The sequence below is a fragment of the Hoplias malabaricus genome, chromosome 17 (genome assembly GCF_029633855.1).
Source record: "Hoplias malabaricus isolate fHopMal1 chromosome 17, fHopMal1.hap1, whole genome shotgun sequence".
In the NCBI taxonomy this organism is placed as follows: Eukaryota; Metazoa; Chordata; class Actinopteri; order Characiformes; family Erythrinidae; genus Hoplias; species Hoplias malabaricus.
In genome coordinates this window covers 29,245,201-29,272,205 of record NC_089816.1, presented here as the reverse complement: position 1 = coordinate 29,272,205, position 27,005 = coordinate 29,245,201, and the positions used below count along the sequence as shown (strand labels likewise).

The 27,005-nt window shown below is 39.4% G+C and overlaps 1 pseudogene; it reads right to left on the bottom strand.

Moving 5' to 3' along the window:
* Positions 1-27,005, bottom strand: part of LOC136673503 (connector enhancer of kinase suppressor of ras 2-like) — a 122,061-nt pseudogene that overhangs the window by 25,203 nt on the left and 69,853 nt on the right.

The following is a 27,005-nucleotide window of genomic DNA, read 5'->3' as shown; positions in this document are numbered from 1 at the left end:
GACCATGCCTAAAAGTCCTCCGTCAAACCTGCTCAAAGATGGCCATTGATCATCAATCTCTTGTCATCTATGGCTTTATAATGGAGCTTTTCTACTCATTTCCAGTACATTGACTTGGGTTGCCTGACTCAGGTTATTATGTGAGCTTCAGTGAAATGTCAGAGAAATGATTAATTCCTCTATTTAAAGCTCTAGCATGGAGCAGATAAGGACAGACAGGAGTGTCACGTTACTCACGTGGTAAAGTGGCACAGTGTTATTTTCAGGCAGTGGGAAGGGCAGGCTGTCTGGGGGCGCCGTATCCAGTCGCACAGTGGAAGCCAGAAGAGAAGGACTGAGGGGAAAGCTGGGGCTGCTAGGATTCTTGCCCTTCTTACGGGAGCGGCGACTGGTGTCCCGCTTACATTCCCTTGGTACATCCGGTTCCTCTTGGATGACCAGGATCTTGTCATCACTCATGTAGCGAAGGAGGGATGTGTCTGAATCTGAGGTTTAGAAAGAAATACATTCTTTTTTTTAATGCTTGCTTCGAACAGAATGAGTAGAACTACTCAACCCCCACCCCGGGCACTTTGGTTTTATTCCTTGAAGGTTTTTATGCCTGTCTGAGCTATTTTGACTTGACATGTTTCAATGATTCTGAACTACAACACTAACAGTCTTATTGCCTTGGAAAGCACCATTCCCTTGGAACAAAAACCAGTTTCTCCCAAAAATTTATGGCCAAAGAATATTTTATTCAATGTAAATTAATGCAATATGATTTTATTCTTAGTAAAGCAATAATAGCCTCTTTTCTAGTAGTTTCTCATTAAACTGACAGTTAAAATTGTAGCAGATATTTTTAAATTATGATAAATACACAGAACACACCCTGCATTTGAAACACGTACCTTGTATCTACACTCATTGTTAATTTTATTTGTGGTGGATCATTCTCCGTGCCGCAAGCACATTGACGTGGTAGTGATGTGTTAGTGTGTGTTGCGCTGGTACGGGTGGTGATAAATGGTGGCACTATGAATTCAACCTCTCTGCTCATTCTAAGACCTGACTGATAAATACCTCTTTAACACTTTAAATCTTGTGTGAGCATTACACAATCACCTAAATAAGCCCACCAGTGGCTAGTAGCCTTAATGTTATTCATAGGATGTCTGAAAGATGCTCCCGCTGAGAGTCGATGGCTGAATGCAGATGCACACACGCTGTGAAAGAACAGGGGGAAGGAAGGGCTAATACTAGGAATTCCCATCTTTTACAAAATGACCCTAATCCCTTCATTTTGTTCCACTCAGTGTTTTCTTTCCTCATATATTTTTTCCCTGATTTATTCATGGCCAGATACTCATTTCGCATTTCAGAATGGAAGTACGTGGAAAAAGACAAGTATCTGAGAATGACTGCTTTTTACTAGCCACAACATAATGGGATTAAAACCCTTTTTGACATGAATCAGCTTTCAGTTCTTGCCTAGAGGAGCCAAATTGTTTGGGAATGTCTCACAAGCTCACAAGTAGTTGAGTACCCTACAATGAACAATCACTGAATTCGAAACACCTATCTTGTATGATTTGGGTTGTATTGGAATTATATCGGTATCGGCAGATAACTGCTTTTAAAAAGATAATGGGCATAGTCTCAAGGCTTTGATTTTATTGATATTTCAAACCTATAATTGCTGACATATTTATTTAATGCCACAAAAAGACTGGATGTAAAAAATAAAAAATAGGCTGATGAATGTGTAGATAAATTGGCTCAGATTCTTCCCTCTCTGACACTGTGGAGGAGCATAAAGACAGTGCTGAAGCTCTTATTTCTTTATTACTGTATTTTAGACTAGTTACATTGCTATAGGTCTACTGGTGTTTGTGTTTAATCCTTTGTTTTATGTTTACGATTCCTTTATTTATTATTAATTTTTTAAATTAGTTTGAGGAAGTCTATAATTTAATTTAAGTTGTTTAAAGTTGTGACCGGTCTCTGTAAGGAACAGTTAGCTAAATAAATGTGGCTAACAATTTTCTCCGGAGACACCTTTCATTTTATTGTTTGTGTCAGAACTAATGGATAGTTCCACTAATGATGTTTCTACTGTTGATGGCCCAGTGGCAAATTGCACAATTACACATACTGGGAGTATTTTCACCCTAAACTCTATCAGAGGTGATGGAGAGACAGATGTACAGATGATCCTGTAGTAGTGCAGCAAGAGAAGGGAACGGTTGGAGTGGAGTCTTTTTGGAGGACAAGCTCTCTGAGCCAAGGGAAGAGAACAGAATTTGAGATAAAGGGAATGGGGAAATCCGAGCCATGGCCTGGAGGTTTTGAAAGGCTCTGGCATTTTCTGCTTATTCTACCCTTATACCACACTTTTATCACTCTCAAGGAGAGCACATCTTTGATCATTTGAAACCAGCCTCCTGGCACTGATGCTGACATGATCAAAATAGCAAAATCAAAATCAGCACAGACTCCATAGCTGTCTAAAAGGCAGAGATGAGGAATGGTGATGAAAAATGTGTATAAAACATTGGAGAATGACCCAAGTTCAGCACAGCTGATGAATCAATATCAGTCTCGACCATTGTCTACATTAACGTGTACTGAACACACCACCTTAAATTAGTTCTTGAACTTAAATGAACTTGGAAATTAACTTTGAACTCAAAGCCAGAATGTTATTGATTGCTTTGATACAATCACTGCTGCTAGCACATGGTGTTACTACTACAGTGGTTTGGAAAAAGCCATGGCCAGGGTAAATAATTAGTTGTAAAAATAAAACCAAAAATGCATTAAAAATTGATTAAATGTCATATTAGGAATAGCACTTGTTGCCAAATGTAATAATAACAATACTGCCATGAACTACCATGAAACACATAACCCATAAAATGGTGACTTCAGTAAATACACTTTAGCTTGTATTTAAACAAATATAATATACACAGATCAGCCGTAACCGATTATGACCACCTCTTTGTTTCTACACTCACTGTCAATTTTCTGTCACTTAGCACTACTGATATTTTATTTACCCCATGTCACCCTTTAATAATCTAGACCCCCACAGAGAAAGAATAATTTGGGTGTCGGATCATTCTCATCGCTGCAGTGACACTAGTGGATCAGACAAAGCAGTGTTGCTGGAGTTTTTTAACCACTCTGTCATTGCTGGAGTGAGAATAGTTCACACAGGACACTGTTGACTGTATATTTCTGGCTGGTTAACTCTTTTTTTATGAACGTATGCACAAAGATCTGTCATGATATAGGGGTATGTTAATGCCCATGGCATGGGTCAAATGTGAAAGCACCATCAACCCTGAAATATTTATAAAAAGTTAAGAAAAGCTGTTGCTGGGTACTTATTTCAATATGATCAAGCCAAGCAACATCCTGCACAATCAGTCAATTACACTGTAGCACAGTTTTTAGGTGCAGCAAAAGATTAAAAAATGTAATGTAAATCTAAAGTTTAAAAACATATAATTTTGCTAAACTGGATTGATCAGAGTCTTCAAATGTTTATAAAGGAATGACGATGTAACTGTGTTAATAGTGCTCCTGATGCAAATGTTTTGGAATATACTGTCAGCATCTAATAATATTTGATATTTATCAAATACATTTTATTAATCACTGCTTTCTTTTTTTATTACTGTCCCAGCATTTCTGGATTTTGGGTTGGTCATATATTACATGTAGGGCCACCCTATGTTGTTTTTTTTATAAGCAACTCATAACTCATTTTATGAAAACCAACAGAGAAGGAAATAAGATAGTCATTCATCCAATGCCCTCAACAGCAAATGAGGCAAAGCGGTATGGGCAGCTAAACAGACAGAGCAATGCATCACTGGAGGTGGTCCATGCTGAATCTCATTTACGACTTGAACACCACCACCTCAATTCTTCTTTTTGTTTTGTTGGAGCGGGACGTTTATGTGTGTTGTATGCACGAGAGAGTCCGGGTACTACGGGATGTCTGTGGCCACCAGAGCAGTAGAGGTGGGTGCTGTCAGCTGGAGAACCCACCTCGGCTGCCCCTCTTGTACATATTGGGCTCCTTGCTTTCAGCCATCCAGTTGTACTCCGGGGGCATGGACACAGGCCTGTGATCACCTGGAAAGAAGTCCAATCAGCACGTCAACTGATGGGGCAAAGTATGTGCTATTGAAGAAGTGAAGGGGTAGGAAGTGTGCTCAAGGATTTTGGGGTGCGTTGAGGAGGGACATAAGATAGGGAGAATAAAGAAGGGCATGGTGTCAAAACACAGCCAAAATGTTGGGAACATAATGTCGTTGTCCAAAGAAAAACATGTATCTTTGAAATAGTAACCTTTATTGAAGAGGGGGGGGGGACCTGTAAATTTCAATGAAAAAAACATTTTATTACAAGTAATTTTGGCGCATTTCTATTGGACAGCTGCTGTGTTCAAGTGATGTAGGAAATACTTGTTTTTCTTTAGGCAATGACGATTCAAATGTTTTAAGAACCCAAACCAAGAAGAATATTTTAGATCTAAATTTGTGAACAAGAGCAAAGCCATGTCAAGTGTTTTAGAAGTGGATTTGATTTAAAAAAAAAAAAAATCATTAATTTATTGTCTGTAACTGCTTATCCAATTCAGGGTTGGATGGGGTGAAGGGGGCGCCAGTCCTTTGCAGGTCGACACACACTCACACGTTCACTCACACACACACACCTATGTACATTTGTGAGTAGCCAGTCCAACTACTGTTCATTCATTCATTGTCCCTGAACCGCAAATCCAGTTCAGGGTCGCGGTGGGTCCGGGAGCTACACAGAATCACTGGGCACAAGGTTGGAACACACCCCAGAGGAGGTGGCAGTCCTTCACATATTCACTCACACCTATGGACATTTGAGTAGCCCGTTCACCTCCCAATGTGTGGGAGGATACCGGAACATACAGACAAAAACAGGGAGAACACACCTAACTCCTCACACAGTCACCAGGAGCGGAGCTTGAACCCACAACTCCAGGACCTTGGAACTGTGTGACGCCGACACTACATGTTGTGCCACCCTGATAAAAGTATATTTTTCATTATTTATTTCCATACTTATTACTTTGTGTCAGTACTTTATATATAGGTGATTAAATAAATAATATCTTCATGCCAATGTGGGTCAAAACAACAACATTTCAGCAATAAAACAACACTCGGAGAAACGTAATATGAAAGAAAAAGCAAATAATTAAACACAAATATTCCGATTTTAAAACTCTTAAAACATATGATAATTATCTTATTTACATTTTAATTCTTGGTTATGAATTCTGTTTTTGAGTCCACAGAACATTTGGCTTTATTTTGACATCAAAGAGGGCAAGTCAAAAGAAGGGAACGGGGACACGTCAGAAGGACGGGGGCAGTGAGCATCGAGAGAAACGTGAAACGAGTTTTGGGGCAAGGCGAAACAAGGTGAGGATCACATGAAGAGAAGGCGTGTGTGGAAGGAAGATGCATTAGGATGTAGGCTGTGCAGAGGCACATGTGCGTCTGGGGAATCAGATTGAAGGAGCACGCTTCGCTTCAGCAATTAACAAACTTGGAGGCATTCCAGTTCCCTGGCAGGCTGCTAATAGGAGAGATTTCTCTGTTTCTTTCATCACAAGCTTTATCTGCGTGATGGCCAACATGTTTCTCTATGCAGGGTCTTTCCTGGAGGATAGCAGACAGTGGGCTCATTCTTTTCGCCATTATCCGACCTTGGCCAAAGCTTTAGCTCCTAAATGACACCTGCTGCTGGCAGATAAATGGTCATTACTGCTAATGCTAAAGCCATAATGGATGTTCTTGGACCCAGTCAGACTTGTGGCATATGAATGTGGCATAGACGTGAATTGGACCTGTAATCATAAAGTCTGCGAGTAGGTCTGCTGGAGGACCAACCTTCTCCATTTCTATTGAGAATGGCATTGTTATGAAAGGAAAACCCATCCAGGAATAGAGCTTCTTTAGATTATTGTCTGGTTGAGGGATTATATATATGATGCAGACACATGCAAGGTAAGGACAAATGAAAAGGAGCCAGACTTCATTCCATTGTCAAATAAATCATGCTCTCCATACAATTGTTATATGGCACAGGTCAGCTAAAATAAATTCAGCTGGGTATTTTTGTTGGGTTTTTGTTCTCTTTTTTATTTTCCAACCGTACTGGAGGGCAGACTTGTCTGAGTTGGAATATGCCTAGTCTGAAAGTCTTGGGAGATGTAGATGGGAGCTTAGCATGGAGACTGCTATAAAAACAGTTCTTACCATGGGTTGGAGTCTTGTCTCTCCTACGTACCCCTGTGGACCTGCCTCTGTCATACTCCGGTCCAATCGGGATGCCTTCTCCCTCAATTAAGGAGTAAAACTTGCCACTCTCCTGGTCAACATAGTAGCTGAGTGTTTCTGAACACTTGGAACTGGATTTGCTCATGCTAAACTTGCTGATGTCATCACAGGACATGATGCCCATCTCTTCTCTGGAGTAAATAAAGAACATATGTTGGTCATGTCAGGAGGGGACATCTGACGTTTCATATTGATTTACTTATTTTTTTCAGTCCAGATTTTGATGAACATTATGAAAGTCTTGACCCCTGAAATTAAGAGATCCCACATTGGCTTATTCCAAGCCCTTAGCTTACTCCAACACACATGGAGTCTTTTCTGGCACTTCCATTTAAATTCAAGCTAAAATTTCAGTGTAATGCATAATGTTTTAAAGCTGTTCCAATGTGTTTATCAGTTTTCACACTGCTGTTGATATACGCTATTGTTTAAATACTATCAAAAATTATGGTTGAATTTAACTTAAACCTTGATTTGGACAAATGAGTAATATACAATTGCTGATATAAACAGTGCTCAAAGAGGACATTCATATTCAATTTGGAATATAATAGAATTACCGTTCATCCAGTGAAAGTCTCTACACTGGATCTACACTCAGAAAAATATGTACAGTAGAGTACATTATTGCCACTAGGTACAAACAGTGTGAAAGTACATTTAATGTACAGCAGTGGTTGTAAAGTCCAATTAAATAAAATTCCCTTAAATAAAATTACATTCTCTTCTCCAGTATCAGTGGTGAATATTTGTAATATTTGACTTTAGATCTGAGTAAAACAAAAAAACATAATATAAGTCCTGGAGATGTAATTGGGCTTATGAAATCAACACAAATTATTATAGAATATGGTACAATTATGTTCCCTAAAGAAATGCACTAAATCCTTCAGGGTACCTCCACAGTGGCCACAAAAGGTACCAGCAGAGTGACAGTTTTTCTGAGAGTGTATTGTGATTTTGAGAGGTAATATGTTCTCATTTCTTGTTATTAGAACTCCACAGAGTCTTCCAAGAATCATCCTGTCTTGCTGGCCAAAGCTGACAATTTTGGTGACAAGTTTTCAGTGAAATGCACAAGCTCTTGGGCTGTAATGACACATGGTACACATTTGGCTGTACTCGACTTGTCCTGTTGTGGCTTCAGAGGCAAATTGGTTTACTAAAATGACTCACCTGGTACCATAGAGACCCGAGACTGGAGACAGGATGAATACATCCTGCATATTAGATCCATCTATCTTGGAAGACATGCCCATGGTGCTAGTTGGAGTGGTGGGGTCACCATTAGGACTGGTGGGGATAGGCTGCAGGTATAGACAGAGAAAAAGAGAGACAGTTGTCATATATTGTGCCACAAATTTCTTGTCTAAAACCATCAAGTGGAAGCCGCCAAAACAGAACCAGACAAAACAACCATTCTAAAAGTATAGAATAAAAATAAAGTTCTGGTTTAAGTGGCATTGTTTTATGTGCAAAATAAACATCAGATCTAGTCAAGCTCTCCCCCGTGTACTTTTCATCTTGTTCTAAAATAAAAGTAAATTATATATATATAATTTACTTTTTTTTGAAGCTGAAGCTGCCGTAAGAATACAAAAATCTCAAAACCTGTTATTAGAATTTCCACAAAACACTCTATACACTATGACAAATAAATTATACTGAAGTGTATTACATGTACATATGATATTAAGTGCAGCACTAGGCAATGTTTTACTGTTCTGAATTCATACATATGGGTTATGTCTGCATGAGAATGGAGTATTGTTCTTTTCATTGTTATAAACCTTTTTATTTATAACATAAGAATGGTGTCGGTGTAGAAGTCTTTACCGAAAATAAAAGACAATACCAATTCATCTACTTTAAAGTGCTCGCAATATGGGCAAAAGTTTTTCAATTGTACACATACCATTTGTATAATCTCCATAAATAAGCATGAAATCAAATGAAGCAACTCTGGAGCAACTACACATGAGTCTCATATCTTACTTCCAGAAGAACTGTTCTCTGGAGTAATGAAGAGTGGTGTTTGTAATACAGAATTAATATCTAACTCATATCTCGTTAACACTATTGTGAATGTCATCAAGTCCTTATCGAAATGTTTTAACACCTAGTGTAAAGCTTTCTCAGTGGGGTATCTGTTGCTGCAACCATAGAGGAACTCATTTTTAATAGCCATCATTCCAAAAGAAAAACTTGCTGTGTGTTTATCAGTTATGAGATTATTGTTTTTATTCTCTTATGCTATATTCTTGATTAATTTTAAACTTTCACATTTGAAATACAATGTAAGTGGATTTACCTCATAAAAAATGACTTTGACCATCTGCCAACATCCTTTTTTTTTTTTTTTTTAAAGGTTAATCAAATGAAACCATGGCCACTATCGATCAAACTATTGAAAGGCAGTTTACTACAGTAGCTGTGAAGCCCCTGTGAGTGACAGGCATGAGGAGTTAGTCATAGCACTATGCGTCATGTGGTGCTAACAGGAAAACATCACTTATAAAGGCATGCTGAGATAAAGGCCAGCTGCACACTTGGAGTTGGGATTTAAAAAAAAAAAAACCACCAAAAGACATTATTGGCTTTGTTGAGATGTTTTTTTATGATCCATAAACTTTTCATGTTAGATTCTTTATTTATCTAAATTTATTATATATTTTTCAAAGTTAAATACAAATCTAATATGAAGCTACAAATGCCATTCATTTCTGTTTATGTAAATGGTTAGTGAATAGGTAAGTGAATATAAAAGTTATATAAAAGAGTAGGAACACTGAGACTCAAAAGGTGGGAATCTCCAACCCAGGGAAATAGGCAACCTTGCCCTTAAGTGTAGGAGTAACACACATCCTGTATAACCCATCAGTTTGGCAAAGGTAGCATACAAATTGTCTTTGTGCACCTTCGGGGGGCTGATGGTCAGCAGTCTGAGCAAACTCAGTTCATCTACCTCTTTCCACAGAGAGTAGGTCTTCAAATCGGGACCTTGGATCTAGTACCAGTCAGCTGATATGACGATATATTTGTAAGTGCTAATGAACCTGACTGGCCAGGTGTAGTGTAATACTAGCCATTGTAAAATCCTGGCCTGGAACCTGGATGAAATGTCCACATTTCAAGACCTCTGGTGTAGGGCAAGTAGTACAACCACTGTTGAATGTGTGCGACCTTCAAGCCCTCAGATTGCACTGCATGAGGAACTATCACACCACTCTAAAAATATGCTCTGGAGTATTCTGTAAAATTGTTGTGGCAACATTCAGAGAAGAATAAAACAATGGTGAAGTGACGATGAATGAAGCAAGAATAGGGCAAAGTTCCACTTGCAAAAAATTGTGTCCTCAATTACCAAATGATTCCCAAGTGTATTTTAAAGGAAAAATGATGTAATACAGTGAAAAAAATGCCTCTGTCCTAATGTTGAAGGCATCAAATTCAAAATGTGTGTATATTTACATAATACAATCAATTGGTAAATGAAAACATCCAAATTATTTTTTGTGTGTTTTAGTCAATTAAACAGAGATTCAAGGGATTTAACAAACGATACATTTTTGAATTTACTACGTTTTTACCAAAAAAATGTTAAGTTAACTAACCCTAACCCTTAATTTCTATTATAATGAATGGCATAAAACATCTTGCTAAGCGAAAGGAGGCTAACCTTGGAATTCCTCTCCAACATGATGAAAGAGGTGAGGAGAATCTCCCATTGCCTTAGCAACCACGCACAGCCTTGGCAACAGAGTAGCATTCATGAAAGTTCTTTGCTTGTAACCAAGGTGGAGATAGAAACCCTCAGTGTTTCCCAATCAGTGAACCGTTTCAGTCAGCAGCAGAACTAATGAAAGCCTTGTTTACTGTATGAGATGAAATGATGGATGAACACCCAGAACAAATCAATCCCCCTCTCTCTCTCCCTCTCGCTCTGTCTCTCCATCCATCTTACTGTCCACAGCAAATCAGCGCCACAAATGGAGCCATAATTGATGCTACTGTTCATCTTTTAAACCACGTAGGTAATTTCTTTTAAGGCAATTGCATTTATGAGAAGTCCCACTTGCCAATTTAGCTTGTTATTTCTTCAGTTTCCCTCATTTATTTAAACACCAATATAGCACCTGCGCAGGTGCTCTACAAACACCATTTAAAAAGCAGCCTGCTCAGTTCCATGCCTTTTAGCAGTTTTACTCATAATGACATGGCAGAGGGGGATGTCTGTTCCCATGACAACACACCTCTTACTTCCTAATCTAGATGAGCTAAAAGCTTTGTTTTACTGCTCATGGTGAATGACTGATTTTGGTAGAGTCTTTCACAATCAAACTGCTCATTCAAACTATAAAAAAAGAGCACGGAGCAACACTTCTATTCAAGTGATTCATTCAGACTGTGCCTTGCTAATGAGTGTTACTATTACATCACACGGTTTTGTGCAGCTTTGCAAAGTCACACTTTATGCAGAGTGTGAATGTGCTCAAAAGTAACATTTGTAAAGAAAATCAGCTCCACAAATACTTGGGCTGAGAGATTAAGCACTTTTACATTCGAAATTTGAAAGTGTGCAATTTTTGAATCACAAGAGCTGTGATTATTTTAACAATTATAGCTCTATGATGCCAGGGGCTCCTTCGCTCTCGCTCTGTGCCCAATAGGCATTGCAACGCACCACTACTTTGGATCTTGCAGGTGGTGGGCCCACATGATCTTCCCACATTGCCTTTTTGGTCCGAGCCTTGCCAGGTTACATGGTCTGCCAGGACACCAGGCACTCGCTGCCTATCACTGCCCCCAGGCCTGGCTCCAGCGGTAGGTCTTGGTAAACGGGCAGGGTACACTTTCTTTCTTTTCTGCTGGTCATAGAAAGCAGTCATTCTTGGATATTCACTCCAGAACTGTTCAGCATGATAGACCCTACTGGGAGCTAATGGCTGCCTACAATATAGCCCTGGAGCTTTTCAGACCACACAAGCACTTCCACCACAACAAGGACCCGATCCAGGACACATGTTTTCTCAGACGGGTTGCTGGGCATACTCTCCCTGATCGGTTGAGGAGTTTGGAGTAGAGATGCTGCTCCTTCATGTTGAGAGGAGCCATTTGATGTGGTTGGGGCATCTAATAAGGATGCCTCCTAGAAGTATAACAGGTTCGTCCAACTAGGAGGAGGCCCTAGACCCAGAACATTGTGGAGGGATTATTTTCCCCAGCTAGCTTGGGAATGCTTGGGGAACCCCCAGGAGGAGTTAATGGAAGTTATGGGAGACAGAGTTGCCTGGGCTATTTTGCTCGCATTGTTGCCACCACCATGCTAAAATGGATTAAGCAAAGATGATGATGATGATATTATTGCCTTTATAATTCCCCAACCTGGGGAAACCAAATAACCTGGTTCTTAAACAAGAGAATGCCTTGCATTCTGCAAAAGCGCTATGCAGAATAACAATTGCCAAAGACCATTGCTAAAGGAGGATATATGATGAGCAAATGATTTTGCTCAGTTAGTAGAGCACTGTCCAGCAAAATCAAGCAAATGCAGCTTATATGCCATCTCTAACAAGTTTGACAGTTGTCTTTGGGCATTTTCCATTCAGATTCTGCAGGGCACAAGGCATCTCCTTGCTTGAGGGCAAGTCCACCCTATCATTCTGGGTTGGAAAATAATTTTGGCCTTGGCTTATGGGTGGGTTGCCACATCGAAGGTCTTAGTCAAGTCACTAGCCAGCATTTCTACCTTAAAATGGCAGCTTTAATATCACTGTGATGCTTCACTGACCTATAACAGTAGCAACTGCATTGCAAAAACTCCACTATGTAATTTTTGGATGACTGTAGGATACCACATCCCCTCCCTTCTCTATCCACCTTGATTTCAGGTCAGTGCTGTAAAGGTGAATTACACTCTGCCACTGTGGTGGGAGCCCACAAGCAAAAATGCCAAATCTTACCTAATGTTCTTTTATTTCGTATTGACTACATTTATTTTAAGAGTTTGTGAATCCGTTAAATGCTGATCTGTAACACTACATTCAGTATAACTGACCTGTACATAGATAATCACAGAATAAATTGTTTTGTTGCCTATGGATTATGTTTAAATCATTTCACTTTATTTTATTTTTCTTTTAATAGAAAAGGCCAGATTTATTTTGGCTCATTCCTAGCACGGGAAATCAAGGGGTGGAATTGTTCGAAATGGAAGAGAGTGGGGTAAAGGCTGGTGCTCAGTGGCTCTACCGAATTATATCTGTGGCTCAGTGAAAATAGTATTTTGCTAATTATGGTGACTGGCTGGCTGTCTTCATGGGCTGTGTGGCTCTGATGTGGTGCAGTGGGCCTGACAGTAAGATTACACAGTAGAGAGAGAGAGAGAGAGAGAGAGAGGAAAGTGTGAAAGGGACAGTTATGGACAATTTTCCAAGGCGTTTCTTATTGTAAATTTAACATAGCAGCATATACAACAGTCAGCCATAACATCATGGCCACCAAATTGTTTCTGCATTCCCAGTCAATTCTTCCAGCTCCACTGACTGTACAGCAGCACACTGTAGTTCTACAAGTACAGAATGTTGTCCATCTGTTGTTCTGCATACTTTAATTTCCTGTCAATGGTTCAGGGCCCCCACAGGTATGATTGACTAGTGGATAACTCTCAGCGCTGCAGTAACACTGACAGGGTGGTGGTATGTTACTTTGTTGTTAAGTTGATCAGACACAGCAGAGCTGCTGGAGTTTTAAATCCCTCAGGTTTAGGGATAAGACTAAGTTCCTCTCAACCAACCAAAAACATCCAACCACCAGTGTCCTAGTGGCATCATTCAGTGATCACTAGTGAAGGACAAGAGGACAAACACCACAAACTCTGCAGCAATAAATGAGCTACTTTCTCAGATTTTTTGATTTGTTCAACACGGTCACTGTGATCCACACATACCAATGCAGCACTAACAAACAACGACCACATCAGTGTTACTGCAACACTGAGAATGACACACCACCCAAATCATACCTGCTGTGTGGTCTTGTGTGGCCCTAACTAGTGAAGAACAGGGTGAGAGTGGGTAAAAAGTATGCAGCACATCCAATGGATTATAAAGTCCACTGTCCATCCTGTTATTGCTGTTAGACAGTTAGTGTTGATATCAGGGAATCTAAACTGTAATATATATGTTCTTGACATATCAGGGATATTATAATAAAAATAAATATTATAACATTGCTCGCTTCTAATAAAAGTAAATGGCTGAATAGGTTTGGAAAATCGTGTACAGAAGAGTACAAGCCATCTGTATGTAACTACTTTTAGGCCACAGGTTTAGTCAGCTTTACTCAGCAATAAGCAGCAGCAAAGCCAATGAGATGGAAACATTAAGATTTCCCAGGGTTGACTGGAGAAATGTTTTCCATCTGGAAAGCACAACTACTCTGCCGCAAAGTTACAGCATGTTATAAATAATGAACATCTGAACATGTAACCTCAAAATAGCAAGCATTTAGAGTAAGTAATTATTCATCAGGAAAACAAAACATCAAACAATAAGTGAAGTGTCAGAAATGAGGACGTGCGGTCACTCGAGCAAACCATGCATTGCTGTAATTACATTCAGGCACATGTAAAAAAACACAGAAGAAAATATCAGCAGCCTCATTAAATTGATACATCATTGCAGCAGTAATACTCTGCTATGAAATATGAGCACCTCAGATAATGCAGCTTCTGATTTGAGTGCAAAGTCCAAGTGCTTCTATCAGTGCATTCGCAAAGACAGAACTGCAAGACTAAATATAGACCACTTTAATAGTCTTTCTAGATCATCAAATGGAATGTATGTCACAGGAGTTTCCTATAATACTCTGTCATCTAAATTAGTATTAGGAATTCTCTGTTAACTTCTTTATATTCATTACATTTATGGCATTTAGCAGATCATCTTATCCAAAGTAAATTACAATTAAATCATGTCACAATTAAATCATGACCCCCCACCCCACACACATACACACACACACACACAGAGAGAGAGACTAGGTGTGACTTGGGTGGTGAATCATTCTCAGCACTGCAGTGACACTGATGTGGTGGTGATGTTTAAGTGTTTGTTGTGCTGGTACAAGTGGATCAGACACAGCAGGGCACGCTGGGGTTTTTAAACACTGTCTCCTCTCACTGCCCACTCAGTTAGACACACCTACTACATTGGTCCGCCTTGTAGATGTAAAGTCAGAGGCACGAGCTCATCGGCTGTGGTGCAGTTTGTGTTGGTTATACTATAGTCCTTCATCAGTGGACACAGGGCGCTGCCCACAGGACTCCTCAGTGCTGCGGTCCCCTCAGTGCAGCACTGAGAATAATCCACCACCCAAGTCGTCCCTGCTCTGGGGGTCCTGTGGAGGTTCTGACGATTGAAAATTTGAGTGAAAAGGGGCAAAAATGTACACAGAGCAACAGACAGACTACAGTCTGTGATTGTAGAACTACAGAGTGAATGGTGTGGTCAGAAACAAGGAAGGTGGTCATAATATTATGGTTGATCAGTGTACTCATTACAACAATTCAAACTCATGAAGGGCAGCAATTATATCTATGATGCTATACCAGTGCCATACCGTTTACATACAATAGCTGGAATATTAGAGAGCCTGCTTACCACATCCCACATTCTTCTGACACATTAAAAGAATCACAAGACATGTTTAAACACTCTGCTAAACTGCAGAAGCTGTTGTGTCTTTGCTTACAGTCTTAACTGATTGCAAGAATACAGTAAAAGTCAGTGCACTATGTGCTGCTTAGAGTCTGATGTAAATTACAACATTCAATTTAAATTTTGCAAATTTCACAGTTAAGGCCGGCACGGTGGTGCAGCAGGTAGTGTCGCAGTCACACAGCTCCAGGGGCCTGGAGGTTGTAGGTTCGATTCCCGCTCTGGGTGACTGTCTGTGAGGAGTTGGTGTGTTCTCCCTGTGTCCGCGTGGGTTTCCTCCGGGTGCTCCGGTTTCCTCTCACAGTCCAAAAAAAACACCCGTTGGTAGGTGGATTGGCGACTCAAAAGTGTCCGTAGGTGTGAGTGAATGTGTGTGTGTGTTGCCCTGTGAAGGACTGGCACCCCCTCCAGGGTGTATTCCTGCCTTGCGCCCAATGATTCCAGGTAGACTCTGGACCCACCACGACCCTGAACTGGATAAGCGCTTACAGATAATGAATGAATGAAATTTCACAGTTTTTTTCATATATGAGAATATGTCATTTGAGCTACTAGGTACAAGTTAATACTTTGTTCGGTCACCTTAATTTTCCAAGGGAGCTGTTATGTACTAATTTCCACAATTACTAGAATGTCAAAACAACGTGAAATACTCCTACTGTAAACAACTAACCAGAACAAAATTCAAAAGATTTCTCCATTTTTTTTTTTATGTAGATATGCAGTGCAACCCAACAGAAACTAGGACAGAGCAGTTCACTGCCTTCTATCATTCCATGTGTGCTGTTTGTTAAAAATGTATAATACCCTGAGTGCTTTTGTTAATGAGTGTTCAAGAAGGACTGGAGGCATACCGAATAAAAAGTCAGTTGTAATAAGAGCAAAGGCAGTCATAAAAGTCATAATAAGAAAATATACAGCAGTACTGCTGGACTTTTTAAGTACAGTGTCTCTGTCTGCTCTATAAGACACCCGTGTCTTGTTGGTCCACCTTGTAGAGGTAAAGACAAAGAGAGTATGTAAGATAGTCATTCTGTAGTCCTTCATCAGTGATCACATGATGCTGCACATGATTTTTGATTGGTGGACTTTTATTAGTCCAGAAACTTCAGCAGCACTGCTGTGTCTGATCAGTTGGTAACAGTGCTTGTTGATTTTTAGTTTACTACATCAATTGAATGCAGCGTCACATGTCATATTGTGTGAAAATTTCATGATGAATGAACCAATAGAACTACTCAAAAATGACTTGTAATTAAATCTTTTACAGCAACCTTCCATTGAAAATTAGTAAGGTATCCTTCTGTACAGTTGCCGTTTTGGAGATACATGTTTTTTTCTTTGGACAGTGATTTTATAAAATGGAGATGTGTGTTTAGAATGTAAACATTTGTCGCAACTAGATGATCTGGTGAATCATCCCATATAGTATGCCCTGAATTAACCCTATCAAACAAAACTACGCGAAAGCTATGCGTTCTTCTTGCCCAAGATTCTCTCTGCACAGAGGAGACACAGATTGAATTGTAAATGCCCTGAACAAAGGGCATTTAATAATCCATACACTCATGGATTTTTAGTGTAAGAAATGGAAAAAGTGAGTGAGGGGGCAGACAAGGGAGAAAGCAAGAGAGGGAGCTCACTGACATCAAGGCGAGCATGTTGCATGAAAATGAATTAGCCTAATGTATTTCTAAAAATAGCAGCCGTGCAATCCAGGGCTCCCTGAGCTATGGGCTCATAGTCATATAGCCCTTTAAACATCAAATTCAACCACTGCTTCTGCTACAGTACTATGTGTTTGTGAGTGTGAGTGTGTGTGTGTCTCAAGAAATGTCAGTGCTATGTCATGACTTACACAACATTTGTTAAAGAAATAATGAAAAAAATGACAGTTGTCTGCCTGGAATTAAGGAGTGTCCATTTTGATACAACAAACCCAAGAGAATAGTTTAATACCTGATAAGATTATTGCAGAGCTGTATAGTTCCCTTTTACCTTTTAAAATTTGTAGTGACATCATCAAATGCTTGCTGAACCCTGTATGCCTTCATAGAGATACAATAAGCTCACTGGCCAAAACAATGAAGATTTATTATCTATCAAATTCCCAGGATATTTTTTTCTAACTAAGGGGCATCTTGCTGGTAACACACAAGTAATCCCTCTGAAAAAATAAAATAAAATAAAAAAAAACATCTGCTCATCTAGAGTTTCTACCTGAAATTAAGACAATGATCTAAACCTGATAAATGTTTGTATTAAATAATTATCAAATATGTATGTATGTATGCACCAAAGACAAGTATCTATATATGATATGATTATATATATATATATATATATATATATATATATATGTGTGTGTGTGTGTGTGTGTCCGCATGGGTTTCCTTCCGGTGCTCTGGTTTCCTCCCATGGTCCAAAAACACAGGCTGGTGAATTGGTGACTCAAATGTGTCTGTAGATGTGAGTGTGTGTGTGTGTGTTCCCCTGTGAAGGACTGCTGCCCACTTCAGGGTACTGCTGGGCGATATGAGCGCAAATCAATATCACGATTAATTTTACATTTTACCACGATTACGATTAATGAACAATTATTTTGTTTTGTATTTTTGATCCTCACAGTTCACTGACGAGTCTTGAACTGTAAATATGTTCCAGTATTACAGCTGGGATATTTTTTCTAATGCTGCTGGGAGCTTGTTTCTCTCTGGTTTACTGAGCATTGTTTATATTTGGTGTGTGATTATGCTTTGAATCTATTTTTCAGAGCATAGTTTCACTGAAACTATAAGGGAAACTGTCCTGGGGGCAGATAGGGGCAGAATTACATGACTACAGCTTGGTAGCATGGTTTTAAAGGGACAGTACATGAACACACCGTGGGGAAACAACAGAATAAAAATAATCAATATAATGATATAGACAAGATTATGTCAATTAGAAGTTCTGAATGTCGACTTTGATTCATTTTTTATTAAATGCCCAGCCCTACTTCAGGGTGTGCTCCCCCATGACCCTGAACTGGACAAGCAGTTACACAATGAATGAATATATATATATATATATCAATTTTAGCACTGAAACCTGAAACAATTAAAAAATACCTTTGTTTGTAACCTTTGTTTGAACATTTTCTGTTTTGTTTCGGAATCTCTAGCTGCATCAGGTTATAAAAACCACATGTGAGCAAAGACATTGATATGAAGCACCAAAGCTTCTGAAGGACTTCTGATAAGAAGGGTGTGTATTTTGAACACTACTTTCCCATTGCTGAAATGCCAGAGACAACTGTATGACAAAAACTGTGCAGCTGATTCTTGTCTAGCCTCATTTTTCTTTATCTTTAAGTCAATATGCACAACAACTGCAGTAGATTCTATATTTATTTGGGTTGCCTGTAGAGAATTGCCAGCTTTACATGTTAGATGTAGACATCTAGTTCACAAATAATAATTATTAAATAAAATCTAAATTCAAGTCTATTAATACAGGGTTTGCCTGCTTTTGCTGCAGTACAGCTTCTTCTGATTTGTGACTTTACACAATAAACTGGAACATTTGCTATGAGGATTTTATGCCAGTTAGCAACAAGAACTTTAGTGAGGCCAGGTACTGTTGTTGGATACAGTTGGACAAATTCTGGGTCACAAAAGCTACTCCAGCATATCTTGTACACTAGGTCCATCAAAGCTTCATCATTGCAAACGAATGCAGCCCAACTATTCTACAGCCTAGTGCTGGGGTCTTTACAGAGGCTTTTTATAAAGATTTGTTTTTATTTAATGGCAGTCTAAGGCATTTTTCACTGTACATCTCAATGCCTTACTGCTTGACTAGCTATACAAGGTAAGGTTCAACATGACCATGACCAATTCAAGCATTGACTTGGATAAACAGTACTCTATGAAGGAAAGGTAAGTTACTTGAAGAGCAAGAGGCTTCCAGCGCGCATTCTTTAGCAGAGCAGGCGTTGAGGTCAATGTGTTCTGTGGCCTCTTCTTCAGGGTGAGAATGACACCGTTGGGATCCTCACGTAGTGCATTTACAAGGTTCTTCAGCTGCCAGCCCACCTACAGGAACATAGACACACGGCAAAAGAAAGGCCCTTGAAATATTGACTTTGTCAATTTAGTTAGTCACTAAACACAAACTGTTCTTTAAACAGTTAATACTGCTTCAGATTTTCTGCTCTTCTGTTCTACTTGTATTCCCTTAAACACATTTCTGTTTATGTTTGTGTGTGAACATGTGTGTGTGCACATGATTTTGAAACATTTGTTCAACAACTAGAGATTATTTCTGGATCATAAACACCACTCCAACTCAACACAGAGGTATTGAATTTTGTGACATCAATGCAGAACACTGTCCCACTGCTCCACAGTCCTCTGTCTGGCACTTAGGGCTTGATTTCAGAATATTGTTTTGTGCAGATTTGATTGTATTCAGTAGGAAGTGTTTAGTTTTGAATCATAAACCACTCTCCAAATCTTCTCAGAAGCATGGGATGCTGAAACTCATCACAGCCCACTAGTTGACTCTTGGTACTGAGCTTAGGCTCATGTGCAGCTGCTTAAACACTATATATTTCATGCATCAGCAGTAGGTGCAAGAGTGAAACTCAAAGTAGCTGAATAAGACTATCATTAGTTTGATACTGATTCTATATTTGAACGTTGCAGTCCTAGTATTTGGAAGACATGAGTTGATGAATGAAACTTGTTAAAGTGGAATGTAAACCTGATTATAGCTGATACTTAGGTTAGTTATTTTTAATATGATCCTTTTCATTTTCAGTGATGCCTTTCATATTTACTCAAATTTAACTGGCACAATTAGACTCAATTAGAAACACTGGATTCAGATTTCAAACTGTGGGTCAGGTTGTGTCTGGTTGAGGCATAATAATTGTTGGCTATATTCATGTTTTGACCAGAATTTCAGGACAGATTAAAGCACTACATCAGATTAAATGGAATTGGCTGGACATTTTATACAGCATAAGCCAAACTAAAGCTTTGAATATCTTGCAGCAGCCGACTAAGGGAAGAAATGACAGTTTACAAAAGTCGTCTTCCTTTCAAATAGTCTGTGGCCTCAAACTGGGGATAATACTTCTTCCTACCAACAGCAAGGCCACAAACAAAATAACTTTATCCACCCATAAGATGATGTATCTTTGTCTGGACAGCCACATATGTGGAAACATGCCTCTTACCTAATTCACCAAGGCACATGTCACACATGACAAGAGGCAGATGGGGCAGCTCAGACCCCAGACCAGTGCCCAGTCAGACAGAAGTCTGCGCTGACAGAGTCCAACTGTTCCTATGATACATCATCATCTCCTTTCTAGGTCATTCACAAAGGTGCATTTCATCAAATGTGAATTTATTAAAGGCTGCTTCAATTTCAATATTTACATTAAGTCCACACAATGTGTAGAATAAATAAAAAAACGAATTTACATTTTCTGTTTTTCATCATGCATTCATCTTTGTGCAATGTCTGTGTTGAATGCCAAACAATAATGTACAATAGACACATATAATTTATATCATAAACACCAGATCAAAGTTATTTTAGCTGACTGCTATTATTACCTGTCAAAATGATGCTTATCACAACGAACAGAATGTGAGTTGGATGTATTGTTTTCATTAAAGCCAAGGCCAATTAATATTAATAAGAGAAATCAGGAAAAATCTTTATTAAACATCATCACTGGGTTTACAAGCATTCTAACTTCTAACCAAGGTTCTAACTCTTTTAGAGAGCAGCAGTTGGTTATGTTTTAGGAAAATTTCTGAGCTACCAAGAAACAGTCATTAAAAACTAACCATATCAACAGCACTTATCATTGAGGAACATTGTTAATATTGTCAATCTAAATTACAGCAGCTAGAAGAAATTAAATATGAAATAAACCAAACTTTATTGATGAGAGGTGTAGAATGATGTTATTGTTTGGTGTGACTATTATATATAAGCATGTAATTAAACGATGTATTATTGCAGGGTACGCACTAGTCATGATTATGTTGTATTTCTTGATTGGTATCCATTCACAAAATAAAAGCACGGTATAATGTCTTTTAACAGTGCAGTGTTTGAATATTGTGTAGTAAAAAAAGATATTCCTATCCTGCTGTCTTGATTTTGTTATAGTTATATCTAGTGTAGAGGACTTTGGTCAACTTTGGAATTTTAAATGTGTGATTGAATTACATCCACTTTTTAAATGTTTATGTTGTTAATGTTGACATTATAGATTATATAGATGTTTTTTGAGAAATGCAAATCAAGCAAATTTGTATATACACACTTTTATTGAGTTAAGGGCCATTGTTTTAAACTTTGTAAATTTTGCCAATGATTTTTAGTGGCTAAATTAAAAGTAATTAACAAAATTACAAAATGTTTTCCAGTATGAGCAGCAACCTGTTGGTTGTTAAATGAAAAGTAATTCCAATATTAGAATGATAGCAATTAAAATGACACTATTCCATTTACACTGGCCAGAAACATATTGCCAACTACTTTAACCATGGCCTGGGCATCATTAGATCACAATGACAAGGAGACAGAAATGAACAATTCTTGAAAGAGAGAGAGATTGTTTGGCATCCGCATTTTTCAGCAGGGGACGCTCTGGCTCTGGGAGGGGGGAGATGTCATCAGTGAATTGAGTGTGAAAACTAGTTTTGTTTGACTCCAGGCCATGACAGTCAGTGCTCCACTCTGACCTTGGCATTGGGGAAGTGATGAGGTGTCAGAAAAGGTCCATTACAAAAACAGGCCATGAGGGGCCAGTCTGAACTCTATAGTTCAGGCAGAGGGCAGTAGCCTTACCCTCTTTGAACTTCAGCATGGTCAGCTGATAGTTATTCACAGTAGGGATGTATGATGTTTAAATTGAGGTATAAATTTGAAAGTGAATTTAACAACAAGAATGAGTTTATATGCATCCCAATGTGTTGAACGTTTTCAAGAATGCTTATAAGTTTAGAAATATGATGTTTGCATTAGGGGCAGCAGGGTCCGTAGGTGTGAGTGTGTGAGTGAATGTGTGTGTCTGTGTTGCCCTGTGAAGGACTGGCGCCCCCTCCAGGGTGTATTCCCGCCTTGCGCCCAATGATTCCAGGTAGGCTCTGGACCCACCCCGACCCTGAACTGGATAAGGGTTACAGATAATGAATGAATGAATGAATAAATAATGGTTTGTATCAGCAGGTTTGCATCTGCACGACCAAATGCTTTCTTTTCATTGTAGCATTGCTGTAAGGATATGATGGCATGGTAGTCAGGTACTGATGCTGGATGATTGGTTCTGGGTCACAAAAAGCCACTCTAGCTCATCTCAGAGTTACTGGCTGGAGCGCCATCCCTCCAGAAAACACAATTCCAATGCTTCACTGCACAGCAGAGGGGGCCTTTATAGCTCTCTAGCTAACACTTGCCATTGTGCAAAATGACATCAAATGTGGCTGTGCCAGAGTGTCCCATTCTATTTCAAAGCTCTACTGTGTCAACTGTACAGACAAAGCTGTCTACAAACATTTGGACATATAGTGTTAAATCAGGAGGGCATGTATTCCAGAAATGATAACACGTGCTTGAGAGAGAAACGCCCAACATCACATATGGCTGCTCAATTAACTCAAAGTAAAAATTTCCACAGGGCCTGCTTTATAGTCAGCTGTTAGTTATGCATGAGTACAGTGTATGGGTGAGCGAGTGTGCTTGCACATGAATTTGTGTCTGTGTGCACACGTGCATGCATGTCTATAAGTTTGTCAAAACACAGTGAACTGCATTTCATTTTTAAAGCATCTCCTAGTTTACTGTTTCTATAATGTATTTTCACGGGAGCTCTGTGCCAGCATACACTTGGAAAATGAAATATATTGGTATTTTAGGAGGCAAGGAAAGATTCCTCTACATAAGCTCATCAATGTGGTACGTCAGCATTTTTTTTTTTAGTAAATATACACTTATTGTGGGGGGGCACAGTGGCGCAGCAGGTACCTCCGGGTGACTGTCTGTGAGGAGTTTGGTGTGTTCTCCCCGTATCCGTGTGGGTTTCCTCTGTGTGCTCTTCCCTGCAACTGCTCATTGCACTGCTTATTTGCTGCTGCATTTTTTTTATAAACAGTTTTGAAATTTCTGTTTTAATTTGGTCCTGGCAGCAGGACTCTATGTAGTCTGTAGATACGCGTGTCAGTCATCATGCAGCAAACAAACCTGGCAATACGATACTGATGGATGTTCCCTTTGGCAGGAAGTTTGATTCCTAAATGTGCCCATTTCCTCTTAATGGATAGGAGTATTACTTGGCGAGTGGTAGGAGGTATAACGTATGTGTTAGAAAGAAAAAACAAAGGTTGGCCATATTTGACGAAAGTAACAGTGCTGATCAAGCTAGATTCTGCTCACCTTTGGAGAAGAGCTAGAGGCACTCCACAGCAGTGATAATAGCCTTATAGCAGGTTTGAAGATGAAGTACCACTAGTGCCATGAGATGATGTTTTGTCATCCTCCTGTCCACTTATCCCAAAGGTACTACTCACACATCAATCATCTGTGCTCCACAGTATTGAAACCTTCATTCTTTATGCCCCATGCATCCCCCAGGAAGCTAGCTCAGAAACAGAATGCTAACATACCAGATTTTTAAGAGGAACACAATATTATAATGCATTTAGTGCAGCATTAATTGTCAAAGGTATGATCTGTGAAACCATGAACCATGTGCTTTAGCAAAGGTTTAATATCTGTGTGTTTACCTTCTAAACAAATGCAAATATCAACAGCTGTTCAGTGATAAATTTGATTAATTTCAAGGGAAACTTGCTTTTAAATGAGTTTGTTGAAAAGGCCCTTGCCTGAAGTGGGCACATTTTCAGGTGAGATGAAGATAATTGGCCTTGTGATGGATACAAAAGCAAAACCAGAGAAAAAGGACACAAAGTAGCTTTGATGTGAAGCTTTGAATAGCACCCCCTTGTGGGAACAGTTCTTAACCGTGAATGTGTATGTGTATGTGAGAGAGTGTCAAGAGGTGCTTTGTATGTAAATCACTAATCACTGGATTAGGAACATCTACCTTGTATCTACTCTCATTGTCTATTTTATCAGCTCCACTGCCCATACAGGAGAACTTTGTATTTCTACAGTTAGAGAACTGTAGTCCACCTGTTTCTCTGCAAACTTTCTTATCACCATTTCTCCGTTATTCAATGGTCAGGTCCCCCAAGGGACCACCACAGAGCAGATATGATTTGGGTGGTGTATCATTCTCAACACTGTAGTGACACTGACACTGACGGTGGTGTTACTGTGAGTTGTGCTGTTATGACTGGATAAGACACAGCAGTGCTGCTAAATGTTTTAAGGCCCTTAGTATCACTCCTGGACTGAGAATAGTCCACCAACCCAAAATATCCAGCCAACAGCCTCCGGTGTACACTGATGAACTATAGGACGACCAATACACACTGTGCAGCAAGAGATGAGCTATAACCTCTAATTTTACAGCAACAAGGTGGACCAATGAGGTAACAGAGTGGACAGTGAGTGGACACCGTGTTTAAAAACTTCATCAGCACTGCTGCGTCTGATCCACTTGTACCAGTGCAACACACACTAACACATCACCATGTCCGTGTTACCTGTCACTGTCACACAGCTCCACTGTCCTTGGGTTGGGGGTTTGAGCCCTGCTCTGGGTGACTGTCTATGAGGAGTTTGGTATGTTCTATCTGTGTCTGTGTGGGTTTCCTCTGGGTGTCCTGTTGGTAGGTGAACTGGCTTCTCCATAGGTGTGAGTAAATGTGTGAGTGTGTGTCGCCCCTGCGAACGACTAGTGCCCCCTCCGGGATGTATTCCCACCTTGTGCCCAGTGATTCTGGGTAGGCTCCAGGCCCATTGCGACCCTGAACTGGATAATTACAGACAATGAATGAATAAATGTAAGTCAAATATAGACACCCCTTATAAGGATTTGGTTCAGCTACTGTAAACTGTACCCCACACTGTACACACACAACTAAAATAATCTCAAACCTGCACAGATGCTCGTGAGTTTAAGGTCACCATGTCCAATGTCAGTAGTTGGCTAGAGGTGTATAATGCCCTCAAGCCCTGGGATATGGAACAGCATTCTCTGGAGTTATGGGCGCCATCCCGTGCACTTTCTGAAGGAAACTAATTACTAGTCACTTTTGTGATTATCAGTAGATATCAGTCACTCTCAACAGAATCAAAATAGGAAGTTTAACACAGGAAGCTCTGTTGTAGTCTTTTTATATCAGTTATTTGTGTTGTAGCTATGATCTAATGAGCTGATTCTCCACATTTGAACATTTTCTAATTCTCAAAAAACGTGTCTTTGAAAGTAAGAGACACGTCTTCTCAGACATTTGTATTTGAGAGTAAGAGAATGAGAGAGAGACACAAACACTTATACTCACCACAGTCTGGTGATTGACCTGGATGACCTCGTCCCCAGCGTGGATCTTTTTGCACTGGTCAGCAGGGGACTGCAGTAAAACAGAGGAGGCCAGATAACAGAAAACATGCATGCTACTTGCTACATATTCAAACCCAGCCTTGATTATTAGTAACAATATATGCACTTTAAATTTTGGTTTACATCTGTACATCTGCTGCTTCTCTGTAGCACAGAATTCTTTTTCTGGTGGTGATAGCAGCAAACAGTAAATGTAAAACACGTCCCATTACTTACACACTGAACTCTAGACAGGGCATCTATATTTTATTGATAATTAAGCAACAGTAGGACAATAAGAGTTTTCACAATTAATTCTGTTTTGGTGACTGTCAAATCTTTTTGTGGAACATTTCCAACATTCTAAATGAAAGTACATGAGTATGTTACAGACTAATCTTGTGCTTTATATTACGTTTTATTTGGGGTGTTCTGATATAAAATCTATGCAATATTTAATAAGTTTAAAACCAAATTCCTTTAATAATTACATTCTTTTTTATTGTGCAGTTTATTGATCAGAAATGAGAATTTATAATTTGTATTGTTTTGGTTTGGTACCATCAGGATTCTGCAGAATAAAACAGAAATTGATATTTTGTGTGTGTGTGTGTGTGTGTGTGTGTGTGTTTGAGTTTTGTGCATGCATGCGCTTCAGTATGGTGGTCCACTTCTGAAACTCTTGAGTGCCTCTCATTTCCCTCCACTACAGAACACTGGGCTTTGTCTCCCAGGTAACCACAAGGTTGCATAGCAACGGGAGGCAGTGCCTCAGCTGTGCAAAGCAGCGAGGGGTTGATGGTGAACGTTCTGCCTTGGGGAGGAAGGAGACGCAAGCTGTTTAGGTGGAATCACTCTATCGCATCCAGCCGACTCACTCAGCTTCAATTAGCCAACCAATCAATCAAGGATTATAAATTCAGCGATGGGCAAGCTTCCTTTCCTAGATTCTTGCCCACAGCATTCCTATATGTGCATCGGTATTTGCTTACAGTATACAACATTAGGACTAGCACTCGCTCATATAGGGACCAGTTAGCATAAAACATTTATGTTTATGTTAGTTTAATTGTATGTCTTATTGGTAAATTTTTCATGCAATGTTAGAACCAAAACCATTTCTTCTACATTATAAATCAGTGTATTGACATCTGCTACAGCTGTTCTTGACATCTGTATATATTAAGATGTGTACTTGCTAAACAGGCTCCAGTTAGCATGAGCTAATTTTCAGAATGCTGTTGATGATACTTTAGAACTGGGAGTTTTTGGTAAAACATTCCCTTAATAAAAGAAGAAAATAGCACTTTTTGTTTCGTCTCTCACATGTCCAGTGGTATCTGCTTACAGATTCATGTGCATGGCATTAAGATGTGTACATGCTCAGTA